Below are 22791 nucleotides of genomic sequence, written 5' to 3'. Positions count from 1 at the left end.
CAGTGGCTTAAGAGTGCCAGTTTCGACATCGCCCGACATTCAAAATGGTTCAAATGGCTCTGAACACTATGGGACTTAACTTCTGAGGTCATCAGTCCCCAAAACGTAGAACTACTTAAACCTAACTAATCTAAGGACATCACACACATCCATGCCAGAGGCAGGATTCGAACCTGCGACCGTAGCAGTCGCGCGGTTCCAGACTGTAGCGCCCGACATTCCCCGGTAGAAGGAATGTTATAAGTGATTAACAAGAAAAATAAAAATCCTCTCTTCTTACTGTAGGAAGCTAGAATTTGTAATTTACTACGGTACTTACCAGTGCTAGGGTATCGAACGTTTAACGGTAACTTGACCAGTTAGGTATCGCACGTCATTTATGACACTTTTCAATTGTGCCAAGTCACCGTAGGTTCTACCACAGTTATTACTTTGTGGTGACTGCCAGAATTACGGTTTGTCTCATTGCAGTAAGTAAACACTCTCGCTAAATTTGACGCTACAATTACAGACACCTTACACATCGCAGACAACCTGCAATTCGACTGTTTTACTTCTAGCTTTTTATGCACCCAGCGAGCTTCAGACCACCTAACATAAGGGGCAGTTTTGTCGACTTATTATTATTAGTAGTAGTAGTAGCATTATTCATCTGTAGATCTCTTCTTACAAAGATATAGGACATGTCAAAGTATTTACAAGTTTAGACCAATTTGAAATAAGCTTATTCGCATACACATACATTTACAGACTTCTAGTTAGAGACAATAATTAGATTTACTCCTGTTATACAGTACTTTTTCTTACAAATAAGTTATTAAGTAATGTAATGCCATCGACTTTGTTTCGCCATCGCTTTCAGTTGTTTCTCTTAGATAGTTTTCAGTTTTCTGTCTAACGTTCACTCAAAGATATACACTACCTGATAAAAAGTGAAGGAGACAGAGAAGGGAAAGAAAACGATTACAGTGAACACAGTATCGAGTAAAACCTGCAAAGAACTTGCCAGTATGCGGCCTTAGGAGGTTGCAACCACTCTGGCCCGGACGCAGGCGCTGACTAGGTTGGGAAGGCTGCCAAAAAGCCGTTGTATCCTCTCCTGAGGCAAGCTGGTGCACAACTGTACTAACTGGTCCTTGATATATTGGTCACTGACATTAGGACGGAGTGTATATCAGAGCTTCTCCCACACATGAACCTACTGGGGACATGGGGCAGTTCACAGACACACATGCCAAGTGTGGACGAGCATTGGTCCATTGAAAAATGCATCATTATATTGTCGCTTGAGATGTAACACATGAGGAGACAGGAACTGTGACATACTATTGTGCTACCAGAGTTCCACCAGGCACTACCAACCGTGATCAGATGTCATAATTCATGGCTCCCCGCATCAAATCGCCAGGAGTAACACCGTTGTGCCTCTTCAAGACGTTTGAAGAGTGGGACATCTTCCCAAGACGCCGCAGTTCTCGCAGATGATGGTCATTCGCGACAGTGCAGGGCTGCGATTAATTGCTGAACACTATGCGATCCTGTCGATTAGCAGTCAACATTTCCTGGACACGTACCATTCTAAACGCAACTGTCTATGTTGTGATGCTGACGACAGCCTACACTTGGGACGGTAATCCTTAGTCCGGCTGCTGCCACTCTCTGATCAATGGTGCAGGATGACACAGAATATTACAGGGAATACATTACTTGTTCTCAGATGGCAGGCACAAATGTGAAGGGTTACGATTTGGTTGAGACACAATACGGCGACTCTCATTTTTGGTGATCAGAGATGGTCGACCGTAAACTTGGCGACGTGTATGTCTGCCTTTACGTTCCAATACAATCCAGCATTGAGTCACAGTCACATCCGGATGACCCACAAATCTCAATATTGCACTACTCGACTAGCTGGCCAAACGGAGATCCTCAATGAGGCCACTTTCAAACTCTGAGAGGTGCTGATGATGCTCTCTCACACGCGTTCGCGCTATCTTCGTGTCCTTCAATAGTAATCAGTCAACACTTGACGCTGCTGACGCCTTTTATATAACCTACCTGGCCTGGTAACAACGCTAAACATAAACACCACCAAAGCACTCTGATGGCCGTCCTTCCTGTCACAGGGAATTGTAACTTTATTTATAGCCTGTATCTCCCGATGGATTTTAAGTGTACAAAGTTACATTGACATCGGACTATGCCTTGTGGGTAATTCACATTTCTGGCAGGCAATGTACTTGATAACACACATTAATTCACAGTGATACAGGGCGACTTTTAGATTCTTATGGAAATGTCAGCAGAAAGTATGGACCATTCTCGGACGAAAATTCATTTTTGCTTTCTTCGTTTCGCCAACAGTTCAGTCTATAATTCACGTCAAAGCTATTTATTTGCACGAAACATCTTCCGAAACCGTCAGTGGCCAGAGGAGGTAGCTCAGAGGCGATGTTGGAAGAAGCAGCCAGACGGGAAACTTCTCGGTTCATAGTGGCAGTACACGCCGGTTGCTACTGATGGCCGGCAGTGGCACTGCTAGCCAAGTCCAGGGAAAGAACGCTGTTTACTAAACTACGACTCTCTTTCACTTTGGTTGACTGCTGAAACTTTTTCAAGTGTTGCTACATAGCCGCATCAAAATTCACAGTGATGGGAGAAAGGTTTTTCATATTTATTTCAATTACGAAACAAAATATCTTAGACCAGGTAACTAATTTCTATTTACGATGACAGTCTTCAAAACCTACGTACAATTTTTTTTCCATTCACATTGAGCAAACATATATAGATATGGTACAGTCATAACGTAAAATTATAAGTACCACATATCATCTTCACGAACAGGCATGTTGACACTATAGAACATCTTCGCTGTCACTTAAAAACTGTTTGTACTTAGGTATTTAAGACTGTGGCCTGAAACTGAAACAAATACAAAAAACTGAAAATTTTCGCGTATTTTGTGACCAACAAGCTTCGTTTAAAAGATGTACGATGGGACTTCAATAAGGAAGTTACACATCATTATGGCAGGTCTGATAACTTTCACTGAATGCACTAGACTTAACAGTGACACAGGTACTCATTTAGCAATGGCCGGGAGTTTCTACCAAATATTTCATTTCTCGACGGTAGAAATCCGCTCCTTCATCACAGAGCCATTCGAGAGCCACTGTGTGAATGACCTTCTCGTTGGAAAATTTGTTTCCCCCAAATGTTCTTTCTTCTTGTTGGAGAGTTTGCCTGGAAATTGGTGCCTGTGGGAAATGTCGATGGCCTTCCTTCCCGATCAGCATCACCTATGTCTCTGTGGCCGTGTTCAAACAGTTGGCACCATTTCTCTTCGGGTGCATACGGCATTGCATTTGGTCCATACGCCACCAGAATTTCACCGTGAATTTGTGTACAATTTAGACGTTTTACCCATAACAATCGGACGTCCTGCGAGCGACAACTTTGGAGTGCGTTTCTAATTGCCGCGAAATTTCACTCCCAAACCGTGAGGCACCCGTTGTCCTCACCGCAGCATAACTGTGTCCGCGTGTCCGCGCCACATTTGTTGCGCAATCGTCTTTGGCTGGGGCAACGTGAGTAGCTTACTTCCTGAAGACACTGCGACACATATGAATTAGTGATGTTCTTCTCATTTGTCGTTTGTTGACCTACCGAGAAGTAATGATACCTCTGTAAACACCATTTTACATGAAAAAAATTGACACAGTTTTTCGATTTCTCTCAGCATTATCTGTTGATCTTCCACATACATCGAGAAGTCACACTGTATATAACCCACACCGAAGGCCGAAACATGACTGGAACCTGGAACTTTCGTTCCCTAAAGAGATGAGACGGCGCGGGGAGTCGGCCGCTTGGTAGCGGCTCCACAGCTTCCGGGAGCAGCGCCCCCCCCCCCCCCCCCCTGGACCCTGTCTGCCAGTTGCTGGGGTGCGGCGACACGTGCCGCGTTATTCCTGTCCCAAACACATGCCGCCCCTGGTCAGCTGCTCGCGGTCTCGCTTCATCACCACCTTGTCACACCCCGGTCTCGCTACCTGACACCCGTTCCCTTTCTTCTGCTTACACGCTGTTTACTTTAGAAGCGGATTACCAGCGCAACACGTTCACTCACGTAACAGAAAGTGGAAAAACGTTGGTAGAGAAACGTTGGCCATAATTCATTGGCTACAAAAACACTGGCGGAAAAAAAATCGCATTGCTAAGGAATTGTGCGACATAAACAGCAGTTGGTAGGCCTGTTTCTACACATGAAAAACGATGTCTATTCAAATTTCGCATCAATCGCATAAAAGGGCCACTATGAGGATGCCAATCAGGTTTGCTTTAAATATACGCTGTAAGGTCGCGAGTGTTAGTTACCTTTGAGACAGGACGTGGTGAGTTGATGTTAGTCAAGAACGCTTTTAAAGTGACAAAAAGGCCATTATCAATACTTCACTGAGATTGAACGAAGTCGTGTAATAGGGCGTCGGGAAAGTGGCTGTTACTTCTGCGATGCTGCAGAAAGACTTGGAAGGAATTTAGCCACTTTGCATGACTGTAGGCAGCGGTGGTCACGAGAATGTACGATTGCTGGAAGACCGGGCAACGAACGGCCACGTGGCACTGCCGAGAGGGAAGACCTTCGTGTTCGGCGTCTGGCTGTGGCGCATCACACTGCATCTGCAGCAGCAATTCGAGCAGCAGTTGGCACCAGTGACACAACGAACTGTTACAAATCGATTACTTCAAGGACAGCTCCGAGCCAGACACTCTGTAGCGTGCCTTCCACCGACCCCAAACCAATGCCGTTTGAGACTTCAGTGGTGTCAATCGAGACCTCATTGGAGGATAGGGTGGAAATCTGTTGTATTTTCTGATGAAACCTGGTTCTGCAAATTTGTTCGTCAATTTGAGATTCGACTTGTTCTGTTAACACTCATGAACAGCATTCCGGGAGGTGTTATCCAACAGCACAACGCTCTCCCGCATATCGCCTTCGTAACCCAACATGCAGAGTGTGGATATGTCGCCTTCGCCCGCTCGATCACCAGTTCTGTCTCCAGTCGAGCACACATGAGACGTTATCGGAAGACAACTCCACCGTCATTCACAAACAGCACTAACCGTCCCTGCATTGACCGACCAAGTGCAAAAGGCGTGGAACTCCGGTCCACAAACTGACATCCAGCACCTGTAAAACACGCTGCGTAACGTTTGCATGGTTCAACGTTGTGGCGGTTACGCCGCTTATTAATGTATCAGCATTTAGTATTTGCAACAGCTTGTCTCACACCTACATTAATCTGTAATCTTGCAATGTTAATCACTTTAATATGTTACCTAGACAAATGTATTCTCGAAATTTCATTACTCTACATTAATTATTTTTTGGTGTTGCGTTTTTTTTCCTACAGTGTAATGTGAATGCAGTGGTTGCAGTATATTAATGATATAATTATATTTCTCCCCTTGTGATCCCCCGCTTTATTTCAGAGTGTTTTGCAGACGTTCTGCCACGATGTAGCCTCGCGTTGGTTAAGGAGAAAAGGTCGTGTACGCTACCTGTAAATTAAACACGTGTGGTTCAACTGATTACGTGTTTGGATTGCTTTTGAAGCGGTGAAAATATCTAAAACTAAAGTCATTACAAAAATAAACATAGAATTTCTGATATATTTATTTTCCAAGAAAAAACTGACAAATATTTTTTTATCGAATAAACCTTTGGTCAGGTCTAAACTATAAGAAAATTTGCATATATTAACTTTTGTAGGAAAAGTATAAAATATTGACAACGGTGCAAGCACGCAAATAAATAGAGACAATGTGTGAGGGTCTTGTAGATTTCCATTCAACACACAATTTTCGTCTTCACTTTCAGTAACCTGTACCTCATCTTCGTCATAAGATTCATGACCAGAAACATTCCCTGCTGTTTCGTGATCACTTAGAATAGCAACGGCCATATTCACTAAACTGAATACTAACTGCGTCGTGGATACGAAGATTTAATGGCTCTGAGCACTATGCGACTTAACTTCTGAGGCCATCAGTCGCCTAGAACTTAGAACTAATTAAACCTAACTAACCTAAGGAGATCACACACATCCATACCCGAGGCAGGATTCGAACCTGCGACCGCAGCGGTCGCTCGGCTCCAGACTGCAGTGCCTAGAACCGCACGGCCACAACGGCCGGCGTCGTGGATACCCAGGGAGTCTTAAGTTCGTTCTTTACACTGCTTGTGTTCATAACCGACTGGAGTCGCCTCTGTACGCGATCTGTCTCGCCACCATAGGAAGGCACTGTACGGTGTTCAATAACTGCGAAAGTTATACATTTTTTTCTTTCCAATTTAGTGTCTTTTGGGGAGTGCCCAAGAAGCCAGCTCCATTGTAATGACAGTTATGACGATACGAATGTAGGGGCAATACAATACCCCGTCCCCGAGCGAAGAAATATCTCCGACTCGGCAGTGAATCGAACCCGGTCCCCTTCGCTATCAACCTGGCGCGCAACCGCTCAGTTACCGAGGAGGACGTCACGCGAATTTTTGTGCTTCCCTGGAGTCCCAGAGACTCCGCTATGCCGGCTTAGGGTTAATGGCGCATCATGGCAAAGAACAGCTGTTTGGAGGACTTTGCATTCCGCATGTGCAATGAAGCTTCCAGTCAAAACATGTAGGGAGTCTCGATACCACTGCTGAAAAGAGCGCTACACACGGAAGCTCGTAATTTGAATCCTGGTCAGTTACACGACTATTTTCTTTTTGTTCCAGGAAGTCTGAAAGCACTAGAATGTTCCCGCGGCGTCCGCTGACAGATTTGCAGATGTATTCCCCGCCGCCCGCACCGGCAGTAACTCAGCGGCTGCCGAGGAGCACGCCCGGCGACGAGCACGTGTTCGGCCGTGTCCCCACGTCCATTAGTGGCGGGCTGCGCTGCATAACTCACCCGGCTCCCATTCACGACTGCGACAAATGCTCCTCGACTACCGCTGCTTTGATGTCGTCGCTGCCGGCGCACCGATGTGTTCGCAATTTATATACCCTTCCTGCGTTGGCTCCTAGTTACTGCAGCTCGGCGGACTCTTAACGTTTTACGGGGTCGATTCCTACCGAAATTTTTCGTTACTTTTTGATGTTGCTCTTTTAGAACTACTACGATTGGTCCCGGTAGCCATAAAACTGTAATTACCGCCTCGAAAAGATAAAGTTACGTAATAATCCATTTTTTGATTGTTTACAGTACACGTCTTCAGTATGATAGCGTCAGTGCCCATTCCTAGTGATTTATTTACATAACAAATTGATTTCAAGGCAGTATTTTCAAATTCATTAGTACGTGTAGAAGGCATTCATTAACACTACGAGCTTTTACAGCTATCATATTTCTTTTTAAATCTTCTTTCTTCTTCTTTCTCCATACATACAGGATGTCACAAAACGATACCGACAAACTTCGATGGGTTGTAGAGGGTGTCTTGTGAAAGGAAGTATGTATTTACTGAAGAAACATAGCTGCGACGGTTTAGCCACTGAAGTTGCCAAAGAATCGATGTAAGAGAATCGATGTAAGAGAAAAAGTGAAGTTTTACAGTTTCTTCTTGGTGAATATCTATTGCTTTGTTCTGAAAAGTGTGAGGTGTACAAACTACATGCAAATATACAGTATAAAACACACGAATGTCTGGATTTATTTGTCACCTAATACTACATGAAGTTACTTTAAGTCAAAAATACTTAACAGCACTGGAGTCCGATTCGCCTCCAATAAAGCTAACACGAGAGTAACTGTGAAAGAAATGGCGACACAAGGGAACACAAGAAGTCAAAAGGTAAAGGTCGAACTTTGTAATATTTAGGAACGTTGGACTGTGTGAGTGCGCCAACGAGCCGATGTACAGAGCTCTCAAGATAGGTGACTCACCATCGCCTCGTAATTCTACGTAAAAAATATAAACTTTTCTATTATTATGGATAACATAATTTATTTATATACGGATATTTACACTGAAGAGTCAAAGAAACTGGTATACCTGCCTAATATCATGTAGGGGCCCTGTGAGCACGCAGAGGTGCCGCAACACGATGTGCCATGGACCCGACTGATGTCTGAAGTAGTGCTGGAGGGAACTGACACCATAGGGCTGTCCATAAATCCGTAAGTGGAGATCTACACACCATGTTTGCAAGGCATACCAGATATGCTCAATAATGTTCGTGTTTGGGGAGTGTGGTGGCCAGTGGAAGTGTTTAAACTCAGATGAGTGTTCCTGGCGACACTCTGCAGCAACTCTGTGGACATGTGGGGTGTCGAATTGTCCTGCTGGAATTTCCCAAGTCCGTAGAAACGCACTACGGACATGAATGGATGCAGATGATGATACAGAATGCTTAAGTACGTGTCACCTGTCAGAGCCGTATCTAGACGTATCAGGGGGTCCCATATCACTCCAACTACACACGCCCCAGACCATTACAGAGCCTCCACCAGCTTGAACAGTCCCCTGCTGACATGCAGGATCCATGGATTCGTGAGATTGTCTCTATACCCGTACACGTCCATCCGCTCGATACGATTTGAAACGAGACTCGTCCGACCAGGCAACATGTTTCCAGTCATCAACAGTCCAATGTTGGTGTTGACCGGCCCAGGCGAGGCGAAAAGCTTTGTGTCGTGCAGTCATGAAGGGTACACGAGTGGGTCTTCGGCTCCGAAAGCCCATATCGATGATGTGCCGTTGAATGGTTGACACTGGCTGATGGCCTTTATTGAAATCTGCAGCAATATGCGTAAGGCTTGCACTTCTGTCACGTTGGACGATTCTCTTCACTCGTCGAAGGTCCCATTCTTGCAGGATCCTTTTCTGGTAGCAGCGATGTCGAGGATTTGATGATTTACCTGATTCCTGATATTAACGGTACACTCGTGAAATGGTCGTACGGGAAAACCCCCACTCCATCGCTACCTCGGAGATACTGTGTCCCATCGCTCGTGCGCCGACTATAACACACGTTCAAACTCACTTAAATCTTGACAACCTGTGATTGTAGTAGCAGTAACGGACCTAACAACTGCGCCAGATATTCTTTGTCTTATATAGGCGTTGACGACCGCATCGCCGTATTTTGCCTGTTTACATGTCTCTGTATTTGAATCGGCATGCCTATACCAGTTTCTTTGGCACTTCAATGTATTTTCCGTGGCGTGATGTCGTCCACAACACTTCATTACATCTTGAAGAACGAATTTAGGATAGGAAACTGTGTCATCCAACGACGCTACGTTCATGGGCTAGCTCCTGCCACTTTGTACGCTGATGGACCGTAGGCGGAACGTCGCGCAATGTTATGTGCTATTTAGATATGGTGATTGAATGCCACGATCGCTAGTGGATAAGCTGAAGCTGTCTGCTGCGTAGACAGTTCTTGTCTCGTATGAATGCGACGCTCTGTTTCCTCAATGGATGACTGTTTAGGACACGGGTTTCCATCCGTAGTTGATTTTTCTTCTGGAACTCTCTAAAGCCCCCAAGGTTTTTCAGTATACAGGAGAAAAATAAACTGTGGATGGAAACACGTGTCCTAAATCGGCACTTAACAAGGCAGCACTTGTATAGGAGACAAGGCCCACCTGCACAGCAACTAGATCCATCTTCTCCATTGGTGAGCGTGACAATCAGTAGCAATCAGTATATAACAAACAACACTCCAAGATGTGCTTACGGTGCACCAGCGTACACAGTCACGTTTACTGGCGACGGGGTTGCCTACTGACAAGTTCCGGCGCCTACAGCTTGGACGCTCTGTAGTGTCGTTGGATGACATTTCCGGACATGGGTTTCTATCCTCAATTTGTTCCTCAAGACACCCTCTGCAATCACACTAAGTTTGTTGGTATCGTTTTGTAACATCCTCTATACGGGTATAAAGTCACCCACCACCTGCTCTGGGTTTCTTGCTGTCAATCAAAGGTGTAGAAATGTTAGGTACAGAATTTCTTTTCCTAGAGACAGAAACATTTTAATAATTTTTAACATATAAAGTGTCTCAGGAAGAACTGAATTATTATTTTCATGCATTAGAGCTAAACGAGCATGAAATAACAATCCAAACAGGAACAACTGAATTATTATTTTCATGTATTAGAGCTAAACGAGCATGAAATAACAATCCAAACACCACTCAGTTACAGTCAGCTCTCAAAGCTCTATTATTATAAAATAGCATAACATTTGGATGCGAGACAAATGTTCTTGATTTTGAATCAAATTATGTTTTCTTCCTTGCCCACTTTAGGTACCATCATGTTCAGAGTAAAAATGCTGATTTAAATGATGCTTCAGCGAGCCAATGTTTAAATTAGTGCAGTGCTCTGAACGATACAAATCTCAGTAACTACGTTAATAATACAGCATATTGTATCACATAGTAGGGTTTGTTGTTAAAATGGTAGTAGCTTGTTAATTTTTGAGAATGTTCAAGAAAGTGACCTCACATATTGCAAAAAGCCTTCGTGTGACACAATTGCATTTACTCAGCAAATTTCTTCTGAAGATGAATACAAAATTATAGTTTATTGTGACAAGAATTTTCGTATTGTTGAAGATTTGGGATAAGTTTATGCTCAGTTCGTGAATTCAGTGTGACACCACTTTTCTGTTAATGAAAAAAATGTTTCTAAGACGCATTCAATAACTTCTGCATTCGGCCTGCAAGACATACACAAAACAAAACTCATTAAAGAGATTGCATCAATATATGTTGGACTTGGATTAAGAGCTAAAGCAAAAACTGTAACTAGCAAAGTTCTGAAAAAACTATTCTGTGCGACAGAAGCAGACAAAAATCATTCTGTTTTTCAAGTGTTCAGCAGAAATAATAAATAAAAATGAATGCTGAACAGAATATTGTTTACTTTTAAATTTTATTCAACACTTCCCACAAAAGCAACTAGAACAGAGAACTAGAATTTTCAGAACGTTAAATTTTTTGTAAGCACGTAACGCATTTTATTTCGAATGGAGGTATCGTAAGTTGTAATTTGATGGCTTATAAAAGTTACAGAAGTTACAGGAACTTTTATGTAATAATTTTTCAGCTAATGTAAAGGGCAATGTGAAGAGAGTAATGCTTATTTTGTATGGGTATTTAATGTGCAAATAAATGCTTGATAGAGCAATCAGGCATGTCAAAAATACAAATTTCACATAAAGCGTGATACATCATGCCTATGACAACGGCAAAGTAAAATTTGCTAATCTGTTTGCTAATCAGCTATATACTGACAATTGAACAGAGGAAGACAGATATACGTTAATCAATATGGAAAGCAAAGAACTCAAGCGTCACGACTTCGTAATACACAGTACTGCCTGCAGATTATCTTTGAGCTCACTGTTTTGTCTTTCCCCTAGGTCGACTGCTTGCTTCTTGACACTGTGTTCGGCCATAGTTTATGCATTCCTGCCAACATCGTCAAATAGTGGCATCGCACCCATAGAAATGTCGAGCGATTCGCCGATTACTTCAACCGGCTTCTTTCAGTCCTAATGCACGTCCTCTCTCAGATGCTGACATCTGCATATGCTGTTAACGTGCTTGTCTGCGAGGCGTAGTTACTGTCCAACTGAGTACACGGAATGACATTCGCAATGTCGCTATGCCCTGGTGTCGGTATGTCCTCTGTTTACTATCCCCGCAGCTGCGCAGTGCGCTAAGCGTCACACATTCATCCATCGATCGCGAAAGTTTATAGTTTTGCATTTTCCGTCGATACGTGTCAGCATAAATTTCAGTTTGTGTCCAATTTGCATAACTCTTTCGTTGAGCGGCAATTTTTTCCCTTAGAGTGTATTTGCTATTTCTCCTAAAACACCTTGGAAAGTTTAAGAAATGAGACTTTTTAACATGATCAGTATCAACCTTAATTTTGGCTGTTTTGAAGTTTCAGTTTCGGGTTACTCTGCAGTGCGTAATGCGTGCGGGTGGGTGGGCAGGTATCGATGAGTGGAAAGGCGTCCCATGTGGTGGGTTCCTTCTTCGCAACCTATCCCACTCTTCTGTCTATATGACTGTGCCTCCTTTTTTTTGGTACGTCGTTTTCAGGGAATTTTAGCCACAAAGAAGTAACCGCAACGAGCACTGCCCCTCTTTATCGCTATGACGTACTTACTCAAATACGCTGTACTCCTTGTCGGGGGCAAGTTAATTCTCATACAGCTGCACGGCACTGTACGGGTACAAATGAAATCCTTGACGCTCCTTCTTTGGGCATGGGATCAGAACTTGTACCTGCATACGCAGATGTTTTAGCATTAAATACGGTATACCTCTGCGACTAAAGGTCAGGAGTGAACGGGTACAAATACTAACAGCGCTCATTATTAAACGCTATTTCGTGCAAATGCTGCCTACAGTGTCTAGAGATTTTCCGTGAAAATATATGAGTCTGTAGTAATTAAGTGTGTACAGGGTTCGTAATTACCCATTTCCTTATGGTTTTTCATCTATTACTCTCTCCAAGGCTTCCAAGGAAAAAAAAAAAAAACTACGATGCTAGCTGCTAGAAAACGCTTGCGGCGTTTAATGGACGCACGCATTAGCCATTATATTTCACATTTTACAGAACAGTCATGAAATACTTATCACTTACATCGAGCGAAGTGACACAGGAATTAAAACAATGGACTAGTAATCGGGAGGTGCGGCACTGGAATTTATGTCGGACGATCCTGTTTTACGTTTTGTGGCACTACGGATATGAAGTTTTTTTTGTAAATGGGCATCAGCCACCTGATCCCCTCTTCTTCGCCATCTGAGTTGGTGTTCTAATTACCTCGACGATGACGAGACGATAAACTCCAATCATCCTTTTCTGCCTATCACTTGTGTACATAACATTTTACAAACCAAGAACAAAAACTAAAAGTCCTAGTTCAACTATAGAAATGTATTTTTTTCTGTACTTTGATATCGCACCTTGTATGAAGAAGTCGCGGTTAGCCGGCAAGCAAAAGAAAACTCCTCAAAAGCCAGACTCTAAGGTTCCTGAAACGAGTTAAGTACTTACCTAGTCAACAGTCTCGTTTGCCATAGGTTACCGGCATTGCTTTGGTGCTATAATTAGTAAGCTCAGTCTCCAAAGCACACGGAACATAACAAGATAGAGAGAGCAAATAGCGGTCGATTAGCGCCGTGGTAAAACACAGATTACTGAAGAGGAGTTGGGCTGTGTGGATTATGTTTAAAGCTTTCCTAAATAAAAGTGCAGCTGACGCCCACATAGTTCCGTTAGCAAGTAGTGGCCGGTGTCTTCCGGTAGAATCGATCTGCAGTCGGCCTCAAATGCTGATTCTCTAAATTTCCACAATTGTGCCTCGCGTGAATGGCGTTGTCTTTCCTCCAGGGATACCTATTTGAATTCAGGAAGCCTCTCCGTCGCACCTACTGGTAACAATTCTAACAGCACGCTTCCTATTTGCCTCGGTGTCTTCCTTTAATCCGACCTGGTGGGGATCCCAAACACTCGATCAGTGTTCAAGAATGGTTCGCACTAGCGTTCTATAAGTCGTCTCGCTTACAGACGAGTTACACTTTCCTAAAATTCTCCTAATTAAATCAAAAACAAGCCGAGATTACCTCACTACTGCATCCTGACGTTTTCATTACATTTCATATCGCAGTGCAACGTTACGCTTAAATATTTAACCGATGTGACTGTGTCAAGCTGTACATTATTAATGTTGTATTCCAACATTACAGGATTGTTTGTCCTATTCATCTAAATTGACTTATATTTTTATATATTTTGAGCTAGATACCATTCATCATATCAACTAGAAATTCTGCCTAAATGATTTTGCGCCCTCCTAGAGTCGTTCACCGACGACGCCTTCCCATACACCACAGCGTCAGCAGAAAACATCCGTAAATTGCTCTTCACCCTGTGCGTCAGATCATTTACGTATGTAGAGAATAAGAATCGTCCTATCATACTTCCCTGGGGCTCTCTTGAAGATACCTTTGTCTCTCATGAACACTCGCCATCGAGAACACGTCTTCGAGCTACTGACATACCTGGGAAAGGAATCCACATGCTCGGACCTTCGCCAGTAGCCTGTAGTGGCGCACAATATGAGACAACTTCCAGAAATCTGTTACCCTACATCCATGGTTAGTACGATACCACATGAGAAAGGGGCAAGCTTAATTTCACAATATCAGTGATACCCGCTGGCTTTTTGTCTCGGGGTCCTCGGCCTCCACTTCTAGCGGCGACTGTCAAATTGTAGGTTTGGCAATGCCACCGACTCGTACTGGGGAGACGGCAGAAAAAAAAAATCAATAAGCAAACATCGGCCGAACAAGCCAACAGGCAATACGTCTAAAAGAATGTATTTTTGCAGAATTTAATACATGATGCAGCGAGCGATGCGGAGCAGACACTGAACTCAAAATCGGGAGGAGTAGGATGCCATCGAGATTTAGCTTTTCCGTGGTTTTCGTATAAAACAAATGTGAGGGTACGGATTACCGAATAAATTCCTCGTATGCAGTTTGCTATTTAACAAGGCATACTGCTGTTCATTTGTTCATAACGAACAAAGTTTCAAGAAATGCCCCATGACAGCTACACATTTGTTTGAGACTTCTTTTTTACTTTGCTTTTGAACAAAAGGTTGTTTGGGGCGATCAAGATAAATGGATCACCCGGTATATAGACGACAGTTTTTTGACACTGCAGAAATCGAGAGCCTGACGGCGTATTTCAGTTCGATACCATTACTGGCAATGAGGAAAAGTGTTGGAGAGTTTTAAATGCTGTTAGATTAAACTGTACTGCTCTTCGGCAAGTTCTGCTGGAGTCGTAGAAACTATTCGTGGGTGTATCCACTGCTGCATAGAATGGACGAAACCACAGGCACTTCTGCGTCATTTTAGAAGCAGTAATAACCCAAGGCAATCGTAAAAAACTTTTGCAGATGAAATAATTCGCTGGCCTCGTCCGACTTTCAAAACAGCGGACGTGGGTGTCGTGGGGGAGACATGCTAAACACTCGCCTCACGCGCCTGGCTACGCAATTTTTTTGGTGTCGGAGCTGTTTACGCCGTCATGCACTCCTCTCAAAAACTTGTACCAACAAAGACTGAACTTAACAACCGGTTTGGGAACTCTCTCTTTGATTGAGTAAAGAACAAGATACGAATCTAGGTTATTTCGAAACTGTGTTCAACTGTTAAAAATAGTTATACTATCTGATTCTGAGATATATCTAGTGTTTGGAAATGAGAAAAAGTATCGCATTCGTTTTATGCTGTTCCGCGTAGCAAAAACTAATCTCGCATTACACTAACACAGCAATTTTCTACATATGTAAATGTGTGTTCAGAACAGGAAGGGAGCGATGCTAGATCTCAGTGTCTTGAGGCACAGCAGACGCTAATTTTTATTTTGATGCTCTCTCTCTCTGTCTCCAGTCTTTGCCAGGGAGTCTTCAGTACAATCGCTTATTTGTTCCAACACTCCATAAACACATTATTTGTTTGCAAGATAGCGATCTGTATCGAAGTCTTTCCGAAAGTCAGGAAACATGATATCGACTTGTGCCTCGCGTGATGACAGGTGGGCGTATAGAGAGTTGTACCAGCAACTCTCCTTCCCGTGTGGCAGTCGCGAATGAAACAGGAAGGCGAAAAAGCTATTCCAGTACAGCATGCAACCACAGCCACACACCGTTCGGTGGCTTACAGAGTTCACATGCAGATCAAGGTCTCAGGAAACAGTCTCTGTTGGTATACTAACTACAGGTTTAGGGTGTCCGACGCTACGCACGTTTCCTCGACAAGTTTCTCCATTTGTATGCACATGACAGAATTTTTAATCATACTTTGCCATTTGGGTATCAATTCATTCGCTGAACTATTTAGTTTCATTATACATTGTTATTTCCATTTCCGGCTGTCAAATAAATAAATTATTTGTTGCTTTTGCAATTTCGAATGTTACCACTCATCATCAGCAAAAGAAGTCTCAAATGCAAATGTCCACCCAGGCATGAATACAGCCGCTAGTCCAAACATTAAGCGTGTACAAACAGTTTCCAAGTAATAACGTGCACATACAAGCGCAAGACCAGATTAAAAACCACGACAGTAACATATGTCTCACGTTCGTATGGTCCTGCTTGACAGCTAGGCTTGATTCACCTTGCATAACGGTGCAATGCATTCAGTTGGTCCTTACGTCTGATGATGCACCTGCGGATTCAAAAAATATCGTTCTTGTGAAACACAACTGGCTATCTGTTCGCACGAATTAAAGAGAGTTATCGATGGAATATCTCAGGATGATTCCATATTCCCGGATTTTCAGCTGCCTTTGGACACTGTTCGTCACAAGCGGCTACTAATCATAATGTGTGGCTATGAAATATTATCTCAGCTAACCGAGTGGATGTGTGATTTCCTGTCATACTAGTAAAAGTAATAACTGACTCGAATTAATTAAATGAAACAGAAGTTATACCTGGCTTTCCGTAAGGAAATGACTTAGTCTCTTTATCTATACAGAGTGTTTCACAATTTTTCACAATTCGTATTACAGGCTTGTAGCGGCTGTAAAAAGGACTTAGTAGGATAAGTTAAGGAACCCATATTCGGAAATGTACAGTTCCGATGTAAAACAAGTTCGAAGATCCCATCACTTACAAATATTCTGCTTCGCGATACGCACAAAAACTGAAAAAAGGGCGCCATCGTCAATCCCTGTTGAATTGTGAGACCACGTATCATTTTCGTCCGATTACAAAAATGTTATGAGAAACTGATTCGTTCGCAGTTAGGAGGGATAGCTGTAGTGAACCATGGACGCACCGCACTCTAGACTCTGACTATGACTTCCTTCGTCACGTAGAAGAGAACCCGACGATGAAGACCCGAAACTTTACCCATGCCCATTTCACTACTCACTGCCTCCGCTGTGCTCGTTCCCTCAAGCGATTGCAAGTCAACCAAACTTATTTCATATTCAAACGGTTCGTTTCCGGGCAAGGGTTCCAGAGCGAAGCTTTATAAACTAAATGCTCTCTACAATTCATAGAAGTCCGTATTAGAAATTGTGAAACCTTCTGTACCAACGATTTAGGAGAAATCGGAAAAGTTCTCTCTTCTACGACGAGGTCATTTACCGTCTAGTGAAGCCAACAGAAATTTAAAAAAAAAATACTATATGCTCTTGATAGTATATGTGGATGACAAGGAAAGTGACAATTTATTGATTCAGTAAAACAGTGTGATGTGTTCCACTTGCATACTAAAAGAATTTCCTATAATTTCTGTTACTAGAGGTTATCGATTGTCTAATATGCCGCCACTTCCGCCATATGGAGATACATTACGAAAGTGAAAGCACAGAGTTCTGCCTGTGTCAGGGCGACCCCTGCGGTAGCGAGGAACACGTCACTTGTGGATGGCTGTCAGCCCTATTGGGAATATAAATAGCCGGCTTGGTGGGTGGACTGAAGTGTTTGTTACACCAAGTCTCGAATGTAATGGTTACTTCGCTTTTTTACAGCTACATTTCAGTTTGTGTGTTTCTGTGTTAAAGATTCTACCTTTGTTTATCTGTAATAATTTGAGCTGACTTTATGTGCTGTCGCAATGCTCACTCCCTACCGCATTTTCTGTCTTCGATTTGGCGTTGAATATGGTTTTCCCGCGCTACGTGGTTCACGGCTCCCGCCTGCCAAGTTTGTATCATGCTACGGCACAAAATGTTCAACCAAGTGTCTATACATTACCATTAAGAAATACTTGAACTGTAACTATCATTTAGGAAATGATGTACGATAGGCGAAGCGAAGACTGCATTATATTGGCAGAATACGAAAGGTGTTAATATTACCGTACTACTAAGACTCGGTTGAAAATGATTTGCAAGATAATGGAAAAACTGAAGACGACCTTGGGGAAGATCATATTGGATTCTGGAGAAATGCAGGAACGCGGGGGGCAACACTGACCCTACGACTTGTCTTAGAAGATTGATTAAAGAAAGGCAAGCCTCATTGTATAGCATTTGTATTCTTAGGAAAAGCTTTTGACGATATTGACTGGAATATACTGTGAAATTCTAAAGGATGAGGGGGAGGTTAGTGTTTAACGTCCCTCAACAACGAGGTCATTAGAGACGGAGCACAAGCACGGATTAGGGAAATATGGAGAACGGTTCAAATGGCTCTGAGCACTATGGGACTTAACATCTGAGGTCATCAGTCCCCTAGAACTTAGAACTACTTAAACCTAGCTAACCTAAGGACATCACACACATCTATGCCTGAGGCAGGATTCGAACCTGCGACCGTAGCGGTCGCGCGGTTCCAGGCTGAAGCGCCTAGAACCGCTCGGTCACATCGGCCGGCATCACATTGTGATTCTGTAGCTTCCCCCAGCGTACTTCATGTCGTGATAGTGCACCTGTGAACTATTTCGACACGAATTACATTTCTGAAAAAGATAGACTGTGAACATCTTATGTACATTTAACTGTTAGAAAGTCTTCTCTGAAGGTTTAGTCTTGTACGGTAGTGAAACGTGAACGGTTAACAGTTCAGACAAGATCAGAATAGAAGCTTTTTAAATGTGGTGCTGCAGAAGAATGCTGAAGATTAGAGGAGTAGCTTGAATACCTATTGAGAAGGGACTGAATCGACCTGTGGAGAAAAAATAATTTATGGCACAATTTGCCTAGAAGAAGCGGTCCGTTGATACAACACATTCTACGGCATCAAGCAATCGTCAATACGGTAACTGAAAAAATTGAGAGGGGGGGGGGGGGGGGGGGAGAGAGAGAGAGAACGGGAAGGGTGTGAGAAATTCCAGAGGGAGACCTGCAGATAAGAATAGCCCTTCTCAGGACGGACTATCGTGGAGGGCTGCTTGAAACCAGCCTTTGCATTTAAGATCACAACAAGAAGAAGCGGCAAACTGCTTACACTATGACAGTCTGCCAGTTGATAGAGTAAATTATTTGTTTTGTTCAGTTATCAGCTTCATTATTTATTTTGTCCCAGTTCAACACATAGCTATTTGTTTCGAGTACTGTTTGGCCATCAGGGTTTTTAACGCCTACAAAAAGTTACAAAAATAATGAAAATTTTGATGTGGTCGTTTCGTATTGTGTTAGGAGGAGGACGAGGGAGGAAAAGCACAGTCGGCAACACTAGCTGGGGGAGGGGAGTGAGGTGGGCTGCTCTAACTCGTCGTGCGTATTATGTATGAATTAATGTCACAACCCGCCTATTGGCCTATAGTGTAGACCAGCATCTTTGTTAGATTGGAATGTGAGATTTTGACTGTGAGTTGGCGAGGACAACGGATGTGAATATAAGACTAGTGGCTGTCCGGAGCACATTTTCATCTGGAAAGGAAGTTCACCCTGAAGGTTGTTCGATAAAGTGCGAGGAGGTGAAAATCTGAGGGCGCAAGAGTAGGTGAAGAATTTGGGTGCGTTATGACTTCTGTATTTTTGTCAGTCTAGCACAAAGCGAGCGGGAATTAGAAGTGGAGTAGCATCATTTCACGCTGTCTTCACGATCGTTGTTCTTGGACTGCGTCTGCAAGACGTCTCAGTTGTTGACAAAAAAAGTCATCAGTGATAGTTGCATCCCGCGGAAGCAAATTGTGGAACACTACACCGTGACTGTTTCACCAGATGCATAACATTATATTTCGTGGTTGTGCAGGTATTTGTACGGGGGGTTGCTGCTTTATTTGCGCTCAGCCATTCCTTTCTTATCATTCTGTTAACATAAAGGCACCATTCCTCGTCACCAGTGACGATATAGGATAGGAATGGTTCGGGTTATTAACGAGCTAATTGACGACGAGCAAGCAGAGACGTACATAACGCCACTCGCTGATTTTGTGATTTTGACTTAGAGCATGCGGTACACACATAAACCATACCCGATTTTTTAACTCTCCCCATTGCATGCAAATGTCGCACAATGTGGAATGATCATAAGTGCCAGTTCTCGAGTACAATGACGTGGATCGATGTAGATTAATGCGTTTAAACGATCTTCAGCAAACCCCGACGGTCTTCCTGAACGTGGAGAGTCGCTGATATCAAAACGATGCTCCTTAAAACGAGGAAACCATTTTCTTGGCAATCCCTGTCCAGAGACACACGTCGTAAATGTGTCTGGCTGCCTTCGCTGCTGTCACCGCTCCATTGAACCCAAGCAGAAGAATATGTCGGAAATGTTCCGTTTTCTTCACTTGTCATTCCATTTTCTAGCGTGCACAGATCTTCTCCCTATCTCCAGATGAAAAAATGACAATACGTAAACTCAAATAGCAACTGCGACCTACAAACAAAAGATGACAGTCGCTAAATAAACCCATAGTAACCAGAATGCCAACATGCAAAACAAAACCGCTATGAACTTGTACATCAGTCTAATATTAACGAATTTGGCATGGTTAGCGTAAGGAGTGGCTGGATGCCCCTCCTATCTCCACGCTGTTAACCCCCCCCCCCCCCCCCCACCCACCCGATACGGAATATTTATATGAGTCTGCGTGTGAAAGAGAGCGAAAGTTTTCGAAATGTTTGCGAATTGCGTAACTGAGACGGGGATTGGCTGGGTACCAGCTCGGTATTCACCCAATGGAATGTGGGTAACCGCCTGAAAACCACATCCAGGCAGGCCGACACGCTGACGTTCAGCGTTAATAAGCCGTACGGATTCGATCTGGGGCCGGAGCACAGCCCCGTCCCGGAAGCGACGTTTTACCACGCACGTCTGTCCAGGTGGTATGTCATTACTAGAGATCGGATTATATGCGTCATAAGAACCTTAAAATGTGCATGAAAAATGTATAAAAATGCATGAAAAGTCTCATATATGTAAGATCAAATAATAAAAAAATATTTTAGTTACTGCGAACATTACATCTCTGAACTCCCATGCTTATCAATTACGAAGAAGAGCGCCGGCCATGCGGAAAACAGGTACATTTAGAACTCCGATATCATTCTGATTACTTTCTGGAAGAGGTTGGAAAGGCAGGATTTCTGGGATTTTATCCTAAAAATTTGCAAAATGGGGACGCATACCATATTTCAAGAATTGTTCCTTCTTTGCTATTGTTGACGGTTACAAGCGGACACGATACGAGTGACTCGCAGCGAAACAATCGATATGTACAGGATCAAATTCGAGATATATCGCAAGCAGAGGGGCACTCTCAAAAACTCCGTAATACTTTATTTAAAAAATAACATTCAATTATGAATTTTTTTGAACAGCATTAAGTTTTAATTAATACTCTTGAACCAAGTTAATTTACATTTTATTTCTATTGTAAACATAAACGATCAAGTACTGTTCCAAATATTCGGTAGTAAGAATGTGTCTTAGATCACTTAAAACTTTTTAATATGCAGAAAATGACCGTTCTGCATCAACTTAGGTAACTGAATAGTATTTGAACTCGGGTGCTTTGTTAGCACTTATTGCTTCTGGCACTATGCGACTTAACTTCTGAGGTCATCAGTCGCCTAGAACTTGGAACTAATTAAACCTAACTAACCTAAGGACATGACACACTTCCATGCCCGAAGCAGGATTCGAACCTACGACCGGAGCGGTCGCTCGGTTCCAGACTGTAGCGCCTAGAACCGCACGGCCACTTCGGCCGGCCCCATTAATAAAACTACCAATTTGGCACAAGGGTTCAAAGCCTGCGTTATTGTTTAAAATGTTTTCACACTTTTCTTTGAGTTTTCTTGGGTATACCTCCGGCAATGAGGAGTTCACTAGAATAATTTTATTCATTACCTGTATAAAATCATCTAACACCAAACTTTGAGTTTCAAGCTTTTTAATACTTGCAGGTATATTGGAAAAAATGAGTGCTAACCACAGCAATGTCTTTTTTAACACTGGAATCATTAAAAGCTCCCTTGCACTGGCACACTGCCAAAGCCTCTACGCTATCGAAGTCGTTTACTAGCCCTCTAATGGTCTCGAAATGTTCATTGTAAAACAACACAGCTTCGACCCACGTACCCCAGGGAGTTACCACTGATTCGAAAGGAAAAAGCACACCTGGTAGTTTTCCTTTGTAAGTCTTGATGCGAGCAGGAGCCTTTAGAAACACTTCCTTTGTGGATGAAATCAGTGTATTTACATTCACATACGTGGAACGTACTTCTTCAGCAAGGCGATGTACTCCATGAGTAAAGCACATCACATGATCAAATTGGGATAAAATACACGGAGGCCTTTCCCTGCATTGATCATATAGGAAGCAACATCTGAAATAAACACAAACAACCTTTCATCTGCAGAAGATTCTGGGAATATTTTTCTAATACCCTCATTCACAAATCTGGCGATCGTAGATTGATTTACTTTTTCAAGTTCTTTACAGGCCACTAAATAGGAAGAAGAAGGCTCCTCTTTCAAAGTACCAACAATTAAATTTCCACTGTAACGGCCGCAAGTATCTGTAGTCTCGTCAACTGAAATCCAGATAGTCCAGTCCTTCAGTTCACTGTGTATTTATTCCAGAACATTTACGTAAATTGTCGGTATGTAATTTTTATGTAATGTTGATTCATGTGGTATATTTTGATTTAAGCAATATTTGCGCAGGAAGTCTTTGAGGACAGGGTTTGTAATTTTGTGAAGAGGAATACTGCTTGCAACGAATGCTTCACATAGATCCATGTTAAACCTACTTTTTTGGTTACCTTTAGACAAACCCTGCTACTG

At 42.9% G+C, this 22791-nt stretch overlaps 1 protein-coding gene across 2 annotated transcripts in view; it reads right to left on the bottom strand.

Moving 5' to 3' along the window:
- Positions 1-22791, bottom strand: part of LOC126353980 (NGFI-A-binding protein homolog) — a 363923-nt gene that overhangs the window by 134764 nt on the left and 206368 nt on the right. The window lies entirely within an intron of this gene.

The sequence above is a fragment of the Schistocerca gregaria genome, chromosome 1 (assembly GCF_023897955.1).
Source record: "Schistocerca gregaria isolate iqSchGreg1 chromosome 1, iqSchGreg1.2, whole genome shotgun sequence".
NCBI lineage: Eukaryota > Metazoa > Arthropoda > Insecta > Orthoptera > Acrididae > Schistocerca > Schistocerca gregaria.
This window is presented reverse-complemented; position numbering and strand designations above follow the sequence as displayed.